At 47.0% G+C, this 18,273-nt stretch overlaps 1 protein-coding gene across 9 annotated transcripts in view; it reads left to right on the forward strand.

Annotated features, from left to right (window-relative positions):
• The window catches only part of CADM1 (cell adhesion molecule 1), a 170,520-nt gene that overhangs the window by 1,166 nt on the left and 151,081 nt on the right, over nucleotides 1-18,273 (forward strand). The gene's annotated exons all lie outside the window — the stretch shown is intronic.

The raw sequence follows: 18,273 nt of genomic DNA on the forward strand, positions 1-18,273 counted from the left end.
CGTTATTTGCCCGGGACGTTTTGGGAAGAACAAGAGGGCCATTGAGCGATCTGTTGAATTTCACTAATAGGAAGAGGGGGGGATAAAGGAGCAGGCAGCTCCGCCAAACAAAGAGCTTTATTCACAGGCGTGTTGTACATGCTTTCCCCGGTCTTCCCCCGTGGCCTTTTCGGTGGGATAGGGCGGTGGGGGGGGAAGAGGGCCGGTGTCGTTTTCAGCTTGAGATCTGCGGTCTCCCGAAGGGGCCGGGGTCTTCTGCCCGAAGGCTGGCTCCGACAACGAAAATTGCTCTCTTCCGGAGCGGCGCGCTGGTCGGGCGTCGGAAGTCCTGAAGGGTGACTCTGTTCTCCGAATTCAGCCGTTCTGCAGCCCGAAGCGTCCATTGAGGGTAGCCAGGAGCGATGGAAACAAGCCATCGGTGCCGGCTCTTTTCAGTGCAAGACGGGGAACCGCTCGCGTCGCTTTGGTACGACTCGTCTGCGCCTAGCAGCAGACGCCCAGATGTTTATGTGGTCGATGCGTTCTCCTCCTAGTTTTGCAGAGCTTCTGTCGCAAGGTGCTTTATGTGGAATTTGCGTTCAGCTTAGCTCGAGGCGTGGGGAATCGCCCACCACTTTGACTTGGAGACCCTGTCATTGAAAGACGCCCGAATTAAAAATAAAAGCCCTATTGCAGGACAGCCGCCTTCATTCTTTGTTTTGCTGTCTGGCTCTTAATACCTCACCTTGCGTTTCGAATCCTTTTTTTAAGAGCTGTTTTTAGCTAAAGGCTGCTATGACACTCCGATAGGGTAAGCCTGTTAATCACCGCCCAGCTAATGGGCATAGCGACGCGATGTAGAATAGCGAGGCAGCTGAAGAGAAACAAAAGCAGGGCTGGATGCTGAATTAAAACGACTGTGCCTGACCTATGCAGTTGGGCTTTTCCAACGGAGAAAAGCACTGCACAGCGCGAATTGAGAGTGCGATGCTCTTAGTGGAAGGTAACCGTCTTGCGGTTTTGGTGCTCCGTCGTGAATCACAGGATAAAAGCCTAGACCTCCTGCTTTAATGCCTCTTAGACAACATTTCCTTAAGGCTGAAGAACTCGGGTTTTTTTGTTCCCCCTTTCCCCCCACCTTTTCAAAGCTGTCAATTTGTTAGCTTTGGTAGTCTCGGACAAGAAAATTAGCGTTGTGGCAGTAACTCCTGGCGCCGATGGCAGAGCGCTGTCGTCGCGTCCCCCAGACGGGTTGCCAACAGAGGCACGACGGCGCGAGCACCGTATCGCCGCCGTGGTGGCGTCCCGTGATCTGGAGGGTGTCCTGATGGCTTGACTGCCTGCTTTAAGCGGGGTGGTTGTAACGGCGATAGGCAACGCCCAGACCCAGTTTAAACGAAGCCGGTAACGCAATGTGGATTCATGTGTTTCTGTGGCGCCTTTTTATCTCATCTCAATGCTTTACAGTTAATTAAACTTCATAACACCCCTGTGAAGTAGGGAGAGAGTCGAGGACCAATTTTGGCTAATACTGAGAGGCAGTCAGCACTGGGGTGGAACGCAGCATCTGTCTAACGGTGCAGAGCAACATTGCACGGCAGTTTAGAAAGAATAACTTTTGAGCTGAAGCCGTGGGATGCGTTCAGAGACGGTCTTGGCATCGAGCTGCAAGCCGGCCGTGGCCCAAAGGCGTGAAGGGCTGGACAGGAGGTGGTCCCGGTTGTCATCTCCGTACCTGCCGATGCCAAACGAGCCCCGTACACAGCAGGCCAGAGGAAGACCCTCTCGAAGGCAGGGAGCGCTCCCACTGAGGCTGTGTTAAGCCGGGCTCCTTTGTAAATACGGAGTGAGTTTCTAAGGAGCCTTTGTACGCAAGCAAGGCGAGGCTTCTGATCTGCGGTGGCTTCGCTCAGGCTTGGCTGAGCTCTGGCGCTGAAAAACACACGGTTGCATTCTGCATGCAATGCAAACACTGGAGGAACGTTGCGAGGAAGGGGCTGGTAAATAAAGTAATCCATCTGGGCTGCAGCTTGGGCTCATTTGTCTTGCATGTAGGCAGTTGAGCGCAGGTTTATAAGCATGACAATCTGGCTTGGAAACCACTGCCAAGGAGGCTCCCGAGGACGGGAAGACTAGGAGATAGCTCGGCTCTACGCACGCTCTGCACAGAGGAGGGGGCACTTGTCAGCACCTTCAGCTGGATGGACACCATCGATGTTTGCTGGCTGTTGGGGTGCTCCTTGGCAGGGGTGGCTGCTGCCGCTGCTGCTGTTTGTATCATGGAGCTGGCTGTGTGGACAGGAGGCTGAAGAAGAGGTACTCTCCTCTGGGGAGCCCTGGGCCTTATCAGCGGCCGCTTTGCCGATGCTGCGTTGCTGTTTTCTTTGTTTGTCTTTTGCTGTCTTTCCTGGGTGTGTAAATACAGAAGGCTTTGTACCACACAGCTCTGACTCAGTAACCCTGGGTGGCTTGGCGTGCCTTCCTCCAGCCCTGCCAGAACCAAAGACACGTTTGGTGGGGTGATGGCATGGGGATGTGGTCTCTGCCCTATTGCTGGACTAAAAATGGGTCAGCTCTTTAACCCTGTGTCTGCCTGAGGCCATCCGGAATAAAATGTTTGTCTCAGCTGGGATACACCCCCTGTTTAAATGGACCACTTAAATGCTCCTAAGAAGGTGTTTGCTCAAAAAAACCCCCAACCTTCCTGATATTGCATGTAGGCAGATTTTTCTGGATGTTTCTGTTTAATGCCTGTTTCTCTGGGGATTATTGACATACTTTTAAAAGGGGCTTGACAACCCATACCTCTTATGCTTTTGGACAGCACCTGGCAGTGCTTCTGTCTCAAATGCAGGGGCTCCCTGTATCCAAAAAGTTAAGTTGCCTTCAGTGGTTCAGGGAGCCAGGATTTTAGCAGGCTCCAGAGGCTGTGAGAGTAGCGCAGGCTGTAAGTCTGCAGCGTTTGCTGGAGCTGGAATTCGGCCAGTAAGTAAATACTTATGCAGTGGTTTAAGAGCACAAGCAAAGCTGGACGTGCAATCTGTATCTCTTCTGAGAAATTGGATGCTATGTGGAAGGAAAAAAAACCCCAACAAAACCACAAAAAAAAAAAAAAAAAAAAAAGCTGTGTTTGTTTCTTCGGGGAATACTGTGCGCTGTTCTCTGGTGGTGCAAACCCACCAGCACTAAATAAAGAGACTCTGTTTGGAAACCTGCAATGAAGGAGAGACCCTAGGTGGAATGCTGTAATTATGAGTGGTATGTACTTGTTTAAGTTTCATAAATCAGTTGCTTTCCTGGGGATTTAATTGCACGCTGTAGCTAGCAGCTGCTGTTGTGGTTAATGGGGAGCTCCACCATAGAACACTTTGAAGGTCGTCCAGCGTGGGCTTGGACACTTTGGCCCGCTTGGCTTTGAGAGGAGCGTGCTGGTGAAAAAGGGTAGGTTTTTGCATGTGTGGCAGGCATTTTTTGAAGGAAAATACCACAAGGCTTCAATCAAAACTTTGGTAGTTGAAATACAAGGGAGCTTGTCGGTTGGGGCACACGTCGGTGCGTGGTAGCTGGCCCACGTTGCTCTGAGACGAGCTGGCGTTTGTGGGTGAGCCATGGGCTGAATTTAGATAGTCTGGTTTTTAATTGGCAAGTGCAGAAAGAGCCCCAGCTGCAACTAGTGCGGGTGCAGGCTGGCTCCTCTCATGACCCTTGCCTGCGTGGGATCAGTATCCGCCTGATTTCTCTCAGCCTTTTTCACTGTAACAATGGTTTTTCTCTTTCCTAGCATCCTTGTTACCTGTTGAACTTGTGGGTGTTCCTGCTCTGCTGTGCAACAGGTTCTCGCCTCAGGTCTTTGTATGGCATTGAGTTAGGTGTTAGGGAGCCCCACAAACCGTGCTGCACAGAACTCTTGAAAGCCTGGCTTTCAGGTCAATCCGATTCACCCGTTCGAAATACATTATAGTGAGCGATAAAAATACATGAGGAGCAGCGGTGGTTCTCGTAATTGGTGCTGAACTCTTCCCACATGCTCGCCCGCTGTATGCGGTCAGTGGCTTTCCTGTTGTATTTAAAACACTTGACTCCATTGTACCAGGAACTTTTATCGGCCTGCATATAGGGTTGGGCCAGCGTGCTATTCTTACCCTACGGTTTGGTTTTAATTGATTATGTTCTTCTGTGGTTTAAAAACTCGAGTATTAAAAACATTCTGACCTTACTGAATTCTCAAGGTGAATCTATTACGAGACTTGAGACCCCATTAAGGTGCCGGTATAAAGGATCAAAGTGATACTTGAGTACATCTCTTTGCTCAGAAATACAAAAGTTTTGCGGGCTGTAGCTTAACTGAAAAATCTCTTTAGTCTTGATGTTTTGGGTATTTTTTTGTTACTGGAAATGCTGGCAGCTTCTTGGTGTTGTCCGTTTGCCGACAGTTGCGTGTGTCGGTGCTGCGTTCTAGCAGGCTCCTGATGGGTCTGACTTGTTTTTTTCCTTCCAAAGCAGCGCTGCCTGGTTTTGTGGGTCCTGCCTGAAGAATGCAGTACGCCTCGCCCCCTCCCCTCTTCTTAGTGGCAATGCCAGTCAAGCGCAACTATTGAAGAGAAAATAGGCTCTTGGCAGTACATGATGGCGAGTGCTTTTTAAAACCCAGGTGTACGTTTGGCAGTGGAAGTAGCGGTGCTAGAACCTTACTTTCTCTGCCAAGGCCAGCTGTGAAGCTCGCCCTAAGCAGTTTCATGACTGGCCTGATTCTTCAATAGGATGGCAAAACTGCATTGCTTGTGCTACGTTTTCTGGAGTCCTTGGCTAAGCAACAGAAGCAATGGGGGACAGTGATCTCTACCTGTGGAGCAGGGGAGACGCAAGTGTAGCTGTCGGAGCCAAGGACGCCCATAGGGCCAGCGGTGCCTCCTAAAGTTGCACTTGGGTTTGGCAAGCGTTGGGTATATAAAACCCTGGGTTCAGGTTACGGCTGCGAATGAACCTCTCTGATCTTGTCGTGTCCTTTTTTAGCAGTGTTAGTGAGCGCTTGAATCTGATTTGTAATCTCTTCAAAGGTCTGCTTCCAGAAGGGAAATGTCATGGTATTCCCTAAGCCATCAGCAGGTCTCTCGAGTTGGTCTTCTCTGGGGCAGGCTCTGGCTGTGGTGGTCTTCTGTTCACAAAGATGCACTGAAGTGCTAATCCAAAACCTGATGACTCCCATGAGCTCAGATCGAAGAGATCTCCAAATTTGATGGGGAAACGCACCTTTTTGTGGGAGCAGTAATGCTATATATAGATACGAACTTTTCACGGGCAGCATGAGACCAAATTGGGACTTGACAAGCTCCAGCGAGAAAGGTCTAAGAGCGCACTGTCACTGCGAGTGGTGCCTGGAGGGGGGTCCTTGGTACCACCAGCCTGTGTGACATCTCCACCTGGGAGATGGCTGCATCCCAGACCCCTCATCTGCTTTATTCCAGCGCTTTGCAGTGTATATCCCTTCTCTGAAGTGTGACAGGGAAGAAAGAAATATCAAGCAGCAAAGTGACGTTCCCCTCCCTCCCCTGCTCCCCCCGTGCAGTAATAGAAATACGAGTCTGAGTCTGCAGCATCAAAAGAGAGATCAGAGTAATCGGATCAAGCATGAGAAACTGCTTGTTGCCGCTTTTCTGTTTTTAAATGAGGCTGCCTGGCAGCTTCCCTCACAGAACACTTTTAAATATTAGTGATGTTAAGCTTTGGAGCTGGGGTGACAGCAAAGTAGGGCTCTGCTAAAATTGGGCTAGAAAGAAAACTTTCTTTGCACAGCCTGAGCACTATGCCTAGCTGCTGGGCTAATACGCTAACATCAATACCCTCCCGGCCCTTAGTTTGCATCCGAGAAGGGGAACATTCGTCCCCAACTCTGAGTGCAGAGAGAGTGCTCTCCCTTTGTGCATTTTATCACAGCAAGGCTTCTCTAAGACGCGGTCCGTGACGCTGATGCTCCCATGACCTTGAAAAGGCACGGTGGCTTTCTTGAAAGCTGTTCCCCACCCTGCTACCCTGGTTTGGCAGGGGATAACGTTGGGGCAACAGCTGACCTTTGGCCCTTGAAAGGTGTTGAAATTGTACGGATGGGTCAGACTAGGGGAAAAGCTGCTGGCTCCAGCTTATGGCTCACTTGCAAAGAATTCTTCTCTTTATGCGGGCTTGTGTCTGCACTGGCTGGAGGCATGTGGACATCCACCCCAGTCCTTAATGTTTGCGGTGCTCCATAGCATCAGAACAGTTATTTACCTGTACATTTGTGAAGCTGCAACGCCTTTGGTTATGCGGTTGTGTTGGCTCAGGCATTTTGCATGGATTACCTCAATTGGTTGAGGTTTGGAGAACGGCAAATATTGTCATCTTTGCTTTCCTAAAGCAGAGAGCGATGCTGAACTTCTTGCCGGATGCTGTGGATAAGATGGCTTGCATTCAGGAGTACTGCTCTAAAATGTGTGAATTGGGTCTTTGACAACACTGCTTCAGGTAAGGTGTTTTGTTACACCACAGATAATCCGTTGGTGCGGTGAGGTTGAGGTTGGACAAACCCAGGTGGCTTAAGCATACAGGTCAAGCACAGAAGGCCTGTATCACTTCATGGAGTTAGGTTACGAGGTCAGTCAGCTAATTCTGATGGGTTTTGTTGGAAGGAAGACCTGAAATAGCAAGGTTTAGAGAACTGTTGCTGTAGTGTGGTTTGTTTTGGATTTGCATTCAAAGCTATTTTGCTTGAAAATATGATTTGTGCTGTTTGTTTGTGCTCCATTACTTGCTTCTTTGATATCTTTATTCACAGCAGCGAACGTGGACGTAGGTTATAATATTAGAAGACTTCAGTAGTAGCAGAGAAGCTCTTAAGAGTTGCCTCCCCCCTGCTTTCCCCAGTCTGTATAAAATTAGATGCTCTTTTTAACTGACTTGAGGGTAGGCGCTGCGTGAGCTCTTTTTAACAAGAAAGTGTGCTGCATTGTTTTAGGTATCAGCAGCTCTTTAAAAGCGTTCATGCCTAGTTGCCTTTCCCTGAGTAAGGCAGGAAAAGTGTTCTGGATAACTTGGTGGTGTTGCTTGGTGCTGAGATCCCAAGCAATGCCATTTTTTGTTATCGTTTCCTGATGACAGCCTGACTGGGCTTCGTTGCATTGGGTGGAAAGCCGGTTGACAAACATCAAAGCCGTGAATGCTTGTCATCAAGTGAGCGTCAGCGTTGTCGGACGGGGCTTGTTGGAGGATGGCTTGGATTTGTTAGGACTGTTCAGAGCAAGCCTGCTTTTTCAGGATGGGTGCAGCAGGGAGGAAACAAAGCGAATCCTACCCCCCCCCTCCCCCCCCCCCCCCCCCCCCCCCATCACCGCTTGCCATGTGAAGCGCTTTCATGGTGCTGGGGAGAATCTCGGCTGGCTTGACAGCAACTCCAGTTCTCTAGGCGGATTAATTTTTTTGCCACCCTTGTGTTTTACCATGCTGTGCAGAGTCTGGAGAAACTACGCACAGTTCCTTAGCGCATACCGGCCGACGGGGGCTCCAATTAAGTTGATGTGCGGGAGCGTTTTGATTTGCAGTTGAGCAGTGGGTGTAGTTCGGCCGTAATAAGGCGCCCTGCTGAGCCAGCCGGTATTTCCTTAGCTCTGCTCTGAGCTGCGTGTTGCTTCTCCTGGATGCAGGTAGTGGAGCAGAGGAGGATGCGTGTCCTCGGTGCCGGCTGGTGGACGAGGGGGAGGTGGAGATCCCTGCTTGGAGCAGGTGGTTTGTCAGGCAGCGTGCCATCCCTGTCCCTTGTAGATGCTTACAGCAGCTTGTGGTATGGCTGAGGTGGGACACCTTGAACTTGCTCTAGCTTCTTGTCCGTAGTTGCCATTGGAGCATGGATGCGCGGAGAGATTCTTTCAGGTGGGTGAAACCTGAGTGTAACTTCTCCTTTGTCACTTAGCTTTTCACTTCCTGCCTTCGTTTCCTAACAGTTTACCGACTGCTCAGAATGAAGGCTTGTGCTGTGTCATTAAGAGAGCCTATCTATAGGGTCACAATACGTCCCTGCTGTTTTCTGCCCTACTGCAGTTAAGGACCGCCTTTCCTCCTCCTTGCTCGGCTTCTGGTCTGCAAGTGGCTCCAAAAGAGTCGTTACTCATTACCCTAGTAGGCAGAACTACTGAAAGTGACTCCCACGCTGAGGTTTTTGAGCTCTGTCCACATTAACAGCTTCTTGTTCGATTTAAAGGTCTTACACTCTTAATCGTTCCATATAATCTTTAACAGAACGTACACATTTAATCAACTCTCCCTGAATCCATAACTGCCAGATATTGCTTCTTCAGCATGTGAAGCGCAGTCATGTCTTTTCTTGGTAAGAGCAAAGATTAAAGTGGGATAGATAGGAGATTAACACTGTTCCCTTTGGACATCTTCAGGGAAAGGGGGAGAAATCTGTAGACAAGAAATAAAGAAAATACTTGGAGGCAAATCACTTATTGCTGTATAAGAATATATAGAGCCTTGTAAACAGAGGGTTTAGAGCAAAACCACTGATGTAGCCTTTAAATCGCTCTGGGAGAATTTCAGATGCACGATTATACGATGACTATCTCCTCCAGGCTCTCTTTGTAAATTGGATCTCGGGTTTTCACGTACGTTAACACAACGTGATGTATGTGGAATGCAACTCTGGAAGATGTGTGTCATATGCTAGATAAAGCTGTCTTTTTTTTGGGTACTTTTTCAATTTTCTGTTGAGGTTGGATAGGTCTATACCTCTCATTCCTCTTTGAGATGGGGGAGGTTGTCTTTAGTGAGAGCTCCCCTTAAATATGATTTTGATGTTTCCTATAAAATGACTTTTTTTTAATTCCTTGCAAGAATAAATATCTTGCAGACTACCCATTGTGTTCACAGTCCACCATTACTTTCTCTCCTTCCCCACCGCGCGCTGAACCCCCCCCCCCGGCAAATCTGCCTTCTTTGGGTTTATGTTCAAGGCTGCCAAGACAGGAGAAGAGAACGAAAGTAGGTATCTGTGGGTGAGGGGTGTGCATTGCCACTTTGAGTCCAGCATTTTTATTAGCTCCTGGAATTAATTCTCAGGGACTGCACGGCCTTGTGCCATGAGAAGCTGTCACTGGGACAGTGTTGCACATCTAGAGGCTAGGACATCCTGAACAGTTCAAAGAAACTTGTGTTACGTGCAAATAACAGGCCTTAAAATGGAGCGTAATCTTCTGGGTGTTGCCATGCCACAGATTTTCAGTACGAAACGTCACTGCACCAGTTGCTGCCCCTTTGCACAGTCTTTGATGTGAGTCTGCCTTGGTTTCCCATGATGGCCAGGGCTGCTCAGAGCTGTAATGGGGGGCTGCCAAGGAGGAACTGGGCTGGCAGGGCTGGGGTTTGCCATGTCGCAGGCTAAATGAGTGGTACCTCGCTCTCCTGTCCTCTCCCTCCCCTTTGTGCTGTATAAATCCTGTCCTAAAGTAGGGAGTAGCTTAAATTATCCTGCGGTAAACAAATAAAGATTAGTAAGCTATTTTGAGCCTGGTCATCTGCCTCTTCCTGGGGAGAGCCCAGCGGACGGGCCGATTGAGTGGGCTTTCTGTGCCCGTAGGGATGAAAGGATTTTGCACTGGAATTAATGGGGATGCTGGTGGGTGTGCACGGACGCAGAGGATGTTGGTGAAAAACAGTGTGGATTGTTCCTTGCTTCTCCTGGATTTCACTCTCCAGAGAGTGAACCTGGTGCTGCAAACCATCACTAAATTTGCTGGGCAAACCTTTGGAAACACAGCTGCTCTTTGTTTTGGATAAAATGTCTTTGTAGCAGTCGAAGAAACTGGCGCCCATTAAAGATGCAATCCAAAACGATGTGGAAGTTTTAATAACTTAGTATTTTTGTTGTGCCAAAAAATCAAATTATTTACCGCATAACTTCTCCTGGCTCAGCTGATTTATAAACATCTAGGAAGTCGGTTGCCTAAACCTCCATAGAAGTTGCATCTGAGTGAATCAGCTAAAGAGTAATTTTTGTCAGTTTAATAAGCATAATAAAACAGTACATCTTAGGGGGGAGAAAAGCACCTCTGAAATTGGTATGTTTTCACTTTAAATGGGTTCCTAGGACTTATAAGGAATTCAAAGGCAGAGAGAGAGTAGGTATTGAAGCAACTTGTCCCTGTTTTTCTGGAAAATATAAAGATCCTGTGGAAGAGAGGCCGAGCTCTTGGAAACTGTTGTGCGTGAATTACTGCTCGTAGGGTGTAGTGTGGGGCAGGGTAACCCTGGGTGCTCCCCCTGGCGCCGCCGTCAGTGCACGGTGAGCGGCCCCGCTTTCTCCTTGCCTTCAGCAATTTTGGAGCGCTCTTGGTATTTGTTTCTCACCGTACGTGATTTTGTATGTTTAGTCTCCTCTTGGAGTGGCTTTTTTCAGCCTTCGTTTGTCCGGATTATCAGCATGCAGAGGAGAGCTGACTTGTATTTACATGATTTAGTTTTAAATATGGTAAGTGTTGATAGATATTGTTGTCATAAGTGCTTACAGCTACTGGACTGATTACTGAATTTCTTATGTGAAAATCTGTACAAGCTATGCATACTAGTAGCTTCCCAGGGGAAGTGCATGAAATGAGCTTGTGGTTTCTGTGTACAAATCAAACCCTAGGTGTGGCTGGAGTGGGTGAATTTATTGGGGAAATAATGTTGGGTATTGTCTGGCAACAACTGGGGTTCCGGGGCTGTAACAAAGCAGAAACAAAAGGTCCTCATTCCTTTTTTTTTCTTGTGGGAACAGATGCCATTGTGTGGAATAACTATTCAGGGATGGTATGCATAGAAAACATCTGTAAGGTTATACACCAGGGGCTCAGGATGAGTGATGTTAATCGTTGCCACTGGGGTTGAAGGAACAAACGCATTATTTACTGGTAGTTTCTTTTTAATTGACTAATACACTCTGCTTGAACTACCATTGTTTAATAGTATTACTTCCAGAATGCTTTACGTACCAACCTAGATCCCTTGCATTTACAAATGAGTATTTCTGGGAAATGTCTCTCCAAATGCAAAGAGCCTGGATTTGGCAAAATCCTCTCTGGGGGGTGTGGATTGTAGATGGCTCTCTGCAGCCTTAAGACACATCTTCACATTGCTGAAGATCTTCAGTTCTTGTGCATTCGACCAATGAAAATGAAAATTTGTGGGGGGGTGTAATTTGAGGTTTTGAGGTAGTTTAAGGTGGTAATGGTTATTACATTAAAAAACACATGGGGGAGGGAAAAGCAGGTCCTGTTGTGTGTGGAGGGAGAGTATGGATGTGACTGGTTCTGTATAACCCCAGACCCCTTGAAGCTTGCTGGTGCAAGAAGCAGGGACCAGATCCCCAGTGGCCATGGTGCCTCCTACCTTGCAGGGCTTTGTGTCACCGGCTGCCAGCAGGCGGAAAGCCTGGGCAGGAGGGTGCTGCAAGGCAGTGGTTGGAGATGCAGTCGGTCCGCTGGCTGCATACAATGCACTCCATACTGAATTTAGGGCATGGTTAACAAGTCTCTCCCCACCCCAACATACTTTTCTGTGCATTTTCTGCACATAACATGTGCAGTCGTGTATATCTTGCTACGGCTTAGGCTACGTGAAGAAAACCTGGGAGTTGCATCCTGGTTCTTACGGCACTGGTTTTTCTTAACAGCGCTGTACGTGTGAAACAAAAAGCAGCACTTCTCTGCCCGCTGCTTGGTGGTTGTATTTCTCAGTTTAGAGCTGCTTGGGAGTATAGACAAGTTGGAAGGAGTATCTGTTCCCTCCCAGGCAAAACGTGTCCCTTTGGTGGGAGATAAAGTGGCTCGTCTGGATTTGTAGTGCAGTTTGGCAGTTTGTTTGCCTTTCAGCCCCTTGATTCAGGACTGTTTTGCCTTAAGGGGGGGAAACCAAAAAAAAAGTCTTCACTTGTGGGGTCAGGAGAAAGGGAGAATAGGAACCCCAAGTACTTAGTATGGGCAGTGTAAGCTTTGCAGAGTCACACATCCAGATGGATTACATGAGGAACTTGACATCTTGTTTAAAAACAAATCATTCATTATGTAGCAATGAATAATCAAGCATTACAGTTTCATCTCTGGAGGTTCCTTTTTTGGTTGGAATTTTGATAGTTCAGTAATTAAAAGCTGAAAGCTATTACACTGTCTACATGTTGATCAATTGGTAATTAAAAAGTTGATGATAGATATGGTATTTCATGGGACTGGTTTGTTACGATCAGATCTCCTTAGTGTGTTTTGAAAATTGTCATTTAACTTGGCACTTAAGCATTTTTCAATATTCATGGACTATTTTACTTGGATTTTATAAATGCCTTTAAATTATCACAATTTGCATACAGTAATTTGAGATCCTAATGGATCAGAGGATTTTAATATGATCTGAAAGGTCGGTTTTCTCCCCATCTACTGCAGTGCGTTTCAAGCCTGTGTCCATGTTCCTCCTCTGGTTACTCTGTAATTCTTGGGCTGTTGTAGCATTAATTCGCTGTGGCAGATTGCTGTGGCTGACTTAATCGGCCTGAATCCCAGGCAAATACTTAAGTGTTCTTGAGGTATGACCCTTGTTGCAAGATTCATTCCTGGTAAGAGTCATTCACCTTTCCTGCTGGCTTCTTAATCTGTACCTGATGTCAAAGTGCTAATTGGGACAGAAGGGACTCGGGCTCTTGGGCTGCTGCGTTGACTAAACCGCCTGCGTTTCCCTACAGCGATGATCCCTCAGGCCAGAGTGTCGTTGGGGTTGTTGCACAAGGATCATGGCTCCAGCACAGCCCCGAGGCCGCGTTGTCTTCGGGGTGGTCCTATCAAATGCCTGTGTGGAAGTCTTAAGGGACTTGGGGATCTTAAGTGGAAGAACTATTGAAATACAGCACAATTTAAATTGGGGAATTGTGTCAAATTGATTAGCAAAGGGACAAATAATACTGACAAGTAACATAGTACTCAGCTCTTTGACTGTATTGCGGTATCGGAATGGTGGGTTGCATAGGACAGCTTGCCCTGCCTAAGCAGCTCCTGCTTTTTGAGCTTTTGGCTTTTCTGGTCGATGAATATTTGAAAAGCCTGTAGGTCTGCTGAGCCCTTTGCAGCCGAAGGAAGGTTGGAGATAAGTTTGATAATACAATCAGGGATAAAGCAGTGCAAAATGAAGGAAAACTGTGTTGGTAATGGCCTCCACGATGGAAGATTCATTGCTTCAGGAGTCTAATCTGAGACCAAAATGAAGCCCCAACCCTGACGCTCTTCAGAGCATAATGCAAGATTTACTGCTCTGCCACACTCCAGAGATAAAAAAACCCCTAAAGCCACCACCCTCCAAACCACTCTTCCCTCACTTGCAAAAGTTAGGGGAAAACGAGGTGTTTTTCTCTCTTGGGGGGGGGGGGGGGAAGAAGGCTTTGCAGAGGCATGCAGAATCCTCCTTTTTCTAATGCTTGCGGCCCCACTACTAGCAGGGAATTGGTGCAGTTGGACTACTTGGGGGTGGTTCTGGCAGCGGAGGTGTATGATGCTGTGGCAGGGGAGCGATCTTCGCCCTGCTGAGACTGCAGGCTGTACAGGCGTTCGGCAAGCTCGCCTGCAGGCTGCTGCTGGATGGGTTTTGCTGGGTTAGAAATCCTTCTAGAGCAGTCCTTGGCTGGGCTGGCGTGGGGCTGGCAATGCGCCCTACCTGAGCTGCAGCCCTGGCACTGCTTTGCTGGATTTGGCTTGGAAGTAGAGAGCTGTTTGAGATCCCTGCCAACCTGATCTAGTGGAAAATACCTTCCCATCGCTTAATCTGTCAGCCTTGAATAAGCCTGGAAAGGCAGGCAAGAGTTCCCTAGCTGGACACCTGAGAAGATGCCTAATTCGGGTCACGAGCCTCTCCTTCACGATACTGTGTCCTCAGCGCTGGGATGCTTCCGAGGGGCTGGAAGGCAAAAGCCTGGATGTTGGATGCTTCAGAAGAGTGAACCCCTTCCTAGCTCTTGCCTCTGACTGTCAGGTTGTCCTCCTGTGCTCCAAGACAGAGTGATCTGCATCCTCCTGATGGTTTCAATGCCTGCAATTGCTTCGCCCACTCCTTTGGGACTTGGACAGCATTTGAAATGACCGAGTTTGGCAGGAGATGAAGACGTGACATCGGTATTAACGCTAACGCCTTAGACGCATTCTGGAAAGCCCTAGGTTTAAAAAGCACTCTGTCCTTAGACACTTGTTGCTTTGTGACAGCTGGTTCCAGTAATTTGTTTTTATAGGGCAGTTTGTAGTAAATGAATGACACGTTGAATATTTTACTGAGATTTTAGATTATCTAAAGAATACTTTCCGGTTTACTAATTGGTAAATAATGCTGAGTACATTGATGTTGACATGAGCAAATGGATTTAAAATGATTTTGAAGTGAGCCTCATTAAAAGATGCTCTAATTCAGTCAACAGGAAATGTCAACTAATGTGGCCACGTGCACGGTCTCAGACCAGATTGTGGCAGCGTTGGAGTTTCTTACAGGTCCGTATTAATTATGGGCAAATATGCCACTGCATGTGGCTCTTGGTAAGTCCTGTTAAATTCCGGATGACGAATTCTATGACTTGCATTCGTTAGAAGGCGGTGAGCATGAAGGCTGAGTAATTAGTGATCTTACAGAGTTCCTTTTGGCCTTTGATGAGCCATCCTCAACCAGGCGAGGGTGGGAAGGCCTTTTTTGATCAGTCTTTTTCTGAAAAACACCCAAGAGAAATAAAACCAATTGTAAATGTAGGTAAGTGGAAGGTGTGTTCAGGTTAATATGATGCCCAGTTGAGTTTCTTGAGGTTCTGGAGGCCAGCAGTGATATCAGAAGGTTTTCTAAAGCTGTTTCTTCATGGTCTCACATGAGCAGAGGCGCAAGCTGGCTGTAGTTGTCCAAAGTAGCCCTTGCAGTGCTGTAGATGAAACTCCATGTCCCAGCCTGAGCTGCTGCTGAAGCTGAGTGTGCTGCCTTGCGCATGTAATATTTATCTGTAGCGGTGAAGAAAAGAAAGCAGAAATCCTGTAAGACGGCCAGCTAGCCTGTTTATTTTGCCACGATGCACAGGGCTTTTGTTGGCAAAGGTGATCAGATCTTCGGAGTAGATTCTGATGAGCAGTGACAGTCCAAAAGCATCTTGGTTTTAATCCTAAGGAAGGAGGTGGGTTTTGTTGTCTCCTCGGGTTTGTAATAAATCACTGTAGTGCCTGGTTATTGTAGGTAGGGGAAGATTTTCTACTCGCCCAGATTAGGATCTGCCTTTTTGGGGCCTTCCATCACTAAAATTACCTTTTCCCTTTCACTATGAATCTATGAAGGATGTTGCTTTGCTGTCTTGCGAGTAGTGTCTGAAGTTTTGAATTCATAAAACTGGATTTGCTTAAATCTCGTTTTCATTTCCTCAAGACAAATGGGGAAATTAGTGCATGTGCAGCGCTGGGCCAGCGTTAACCCTCTTCTCTTACAGGGAAAACGAGCTTCTCTGAAGCTTAGAAAAGGAAGGAGAGAATGCTTTGGAGACATGACTACCATAGCAAATAGGCGCTATGTTGCATAAACCTATTATGGGTGTAATGTAATGTTCTCTCTAAAGAGATTCATGGCCGTTGGGAGGAGTGAGGAAGCAATCCTTTTCAGTGAATTGTGGCTGGATGAATATATTTTTAAAGTAAAAACAGAAACTTAAATATCTCTTCCAGCATCATTGTGCTTCTCTGCCATTGAGTCCCTCTAGTCGCAGCTGCCTGGCCTGCTTAGGGAGCACGGTGTTCACTGAAACAAGACTAATGGGTAAGATATTTGACTTTGCTAATTGGTTCAGTAAGGAAGAGGTTGTCTACAGCCTTGGTCAGCAGTCTTTAAATCTTGGAGACTGGCAAGCAGTGCACTGCGGGTGGCTCTAGAAATCGCAGTTCTGTCAGAAGTGCAAGATGCGTGTAGGAGCCTTGCTCGGGGAGTGTGTGTGTGTGTCATCTGCGGGCTTTTCAACCAAGTTTAAACCACTGTGGCATTAGAAATAAGCTCCTGTGCTCCCTGCACAGTCTGTATTCCTGTATTTCCAAAGCCCAAGGTTCACCGCTAATGCTTTTAGCGTATTTACTGTGCACATGGATGGTGCAGTTGCACATTGAGAAGGCAGTGTGTCCAATGTCACAGCTGAGGAATGTGGGCAGACTTGCAGCTTGCTTTCCAGACCTCCTTTGTATTGACGGTACCAACGCTGACAGCCTTTGCTTCTGTTACCCTTCTGTCCTCCTGTTTTCCAGACAGTCGTTTGTGTGTGTCGATGACTTTTACGCCATGTGCATTGCACAGAGCCTAGTGTGATGCAGCATTTGTATTTGCGGAGCCTCCTGCTTGCTGGCCTATTCCAGATCAACAACATCATTGCTAATGTTAGAGGAAAACTTTCCCTATCAAACCTGAGCATAGAGCAATGATGTAAAAAGGGAGGGGATGAAGCTAGTTTCCTTGGTATTTCTGTGATGCCTAATTCCCTTCTGACACCTGTTGAAGAATTAGGGTGGGGGGAGGGGGAGTGTCAGAGTGTATAAAAATACATTTGTATGCCAAATACTAAATCTTGGCTGTGAGAGACAATGGGGAGGGTTTACCAGAGATGATAATTCTTGGGCGGGGCGGGGGGGGAGGGAAATATCTACCTCGGCTCCGGTGTATTTGGAAATACTTGAGAAAGTTAAGGGATTCCTGTAAGGTATTTCATTCTCAAAATATATTGAATGCAGTAAAGCAGAGGCATCAAGATTAGGGGAACCAAGAGAATATTTGACAAAAAAAACCCAACTGACCAACCAAAGCCAACCAAACAAAAGATACGTCTTACTTTTCTAAGTGGAACCAGAGCAGTTTTGCGTTAACTTCTTTGGGAATAATTCTTCCATTTCCTAAGGCTGGTCTCTGCAGACCTACAGTGGATGAAAGGTGCCGGTAGGCCGCCGGGAAGTAAAGGAGGTAGAGGAGTCCTTCACTAAGACAGCTTTCCTAAGGTGAAGGGTGGTCATGAAGAGTTTTTTTAAAGGGGGAGAAAACCTCAAACCCAGGAGGTCAGATTTTGGCTTTCCCCTGTCACTGTGGGCTTGCTGGGGTGTTCACATGGTGGCTTGAGCCCCTCTGAATTTTCATTGATGTCTAAAATAAATATGAACATTAGTGTGTAATCCCTTCTGTAGATTGTATGTAGGTGTAATCAAAGGCTGCTTAATGTATTACATTACCTGGGCTATTTGGGGATATTTTTATTACACTCAAAGTAATCTGCAAGATCTGATACGAAGAGACACAAAAGGTTAGTTGAAAGCAGACAAGAGCTGAATCATTGAATTGAATAGGAGCTGCATTGTGCAAACTGTAATGCTCCTTTCCATTCATTACTGCAATTATAATTATGGAACCGAAAGTATTTAATTGGCCTCACAGACTCTTCACACTGAATAGATTGCATTGTTACCATTTAAAAAAAAAGTATCCTCTTATGCATTGCAAATACATGTACGTGTTGCTCTCTGGTTCTCAAGAGGTTTCTTTGTTTATATGATGAGTGATTAACTGAATTACGGATCTTTCTGATGTTGTGTCAAACTAAAGTCAAATGGGAGAAGAATTCTTCCCGTGCATCAGATGAAATTAGATGGAAGCTTTAAAAATACAGCTTCGTGCATTAAAAACACCAAAACCCAGTGTAATTTGGGCCGTTAAAACAGTTTTCAAAAGTAGGAAAGTCTCTAGAATCAAGTCAGCACTTAAGAGCTGGATCGCCCTTCCTCTTGGTCTAATTGCAGCAGAGTGTGAGGTTGCACCCGCCTCTCCCTGGTATGTATTGTGCTAACTAAATGTGTCCATGGCACCTAGTGTTCAGAGCCGTAGTGGGAAAGGGCTGGGTGTTCGGCTTTCCTCCGGCTGCGGGGTAGTCAGTTTGAACACCTTGAGAGATTTTCTTCTGTGGGTATGGCTGGTTGGCACACCCGTTTGGGAAACCATCTGTTTTGTCTTTCTCTCCCTCTCCTGCCTTAAAACTCTATCAAGATTTTTAAAGTATCAGTATTACCAGCTTGTGTTTGTAGTGAAAATTAGTTATCAGCAGAGCTCACATCTGTTTAGCTGGCTTTGACAGACGCAGCGCTCTGGGTTAGCGTGGCACTGCGTGCTACCTGTTGGCTGGTGACTCTGCCATGCAAGGTACCTTCTCCATTTCATTTTGGTTAAGCTAGCTCGAATTATCTTGCTTTATGCAACTTTGCTCTTTGTGTATTTTGT

Source organism: Accipiter gentilis, chromosome 5, assembly GCF_929443795.1.
Source record: "Accipiter gentilis chromosome 5, bAccGen1.1, whole genome shotgun sequence".
NCBI classification, from domain to species: Eukaryota; Metazoa; Chordata; class Aves; order Accipitriformes; family Accipitridae; genus Astur; species Astur gentilis.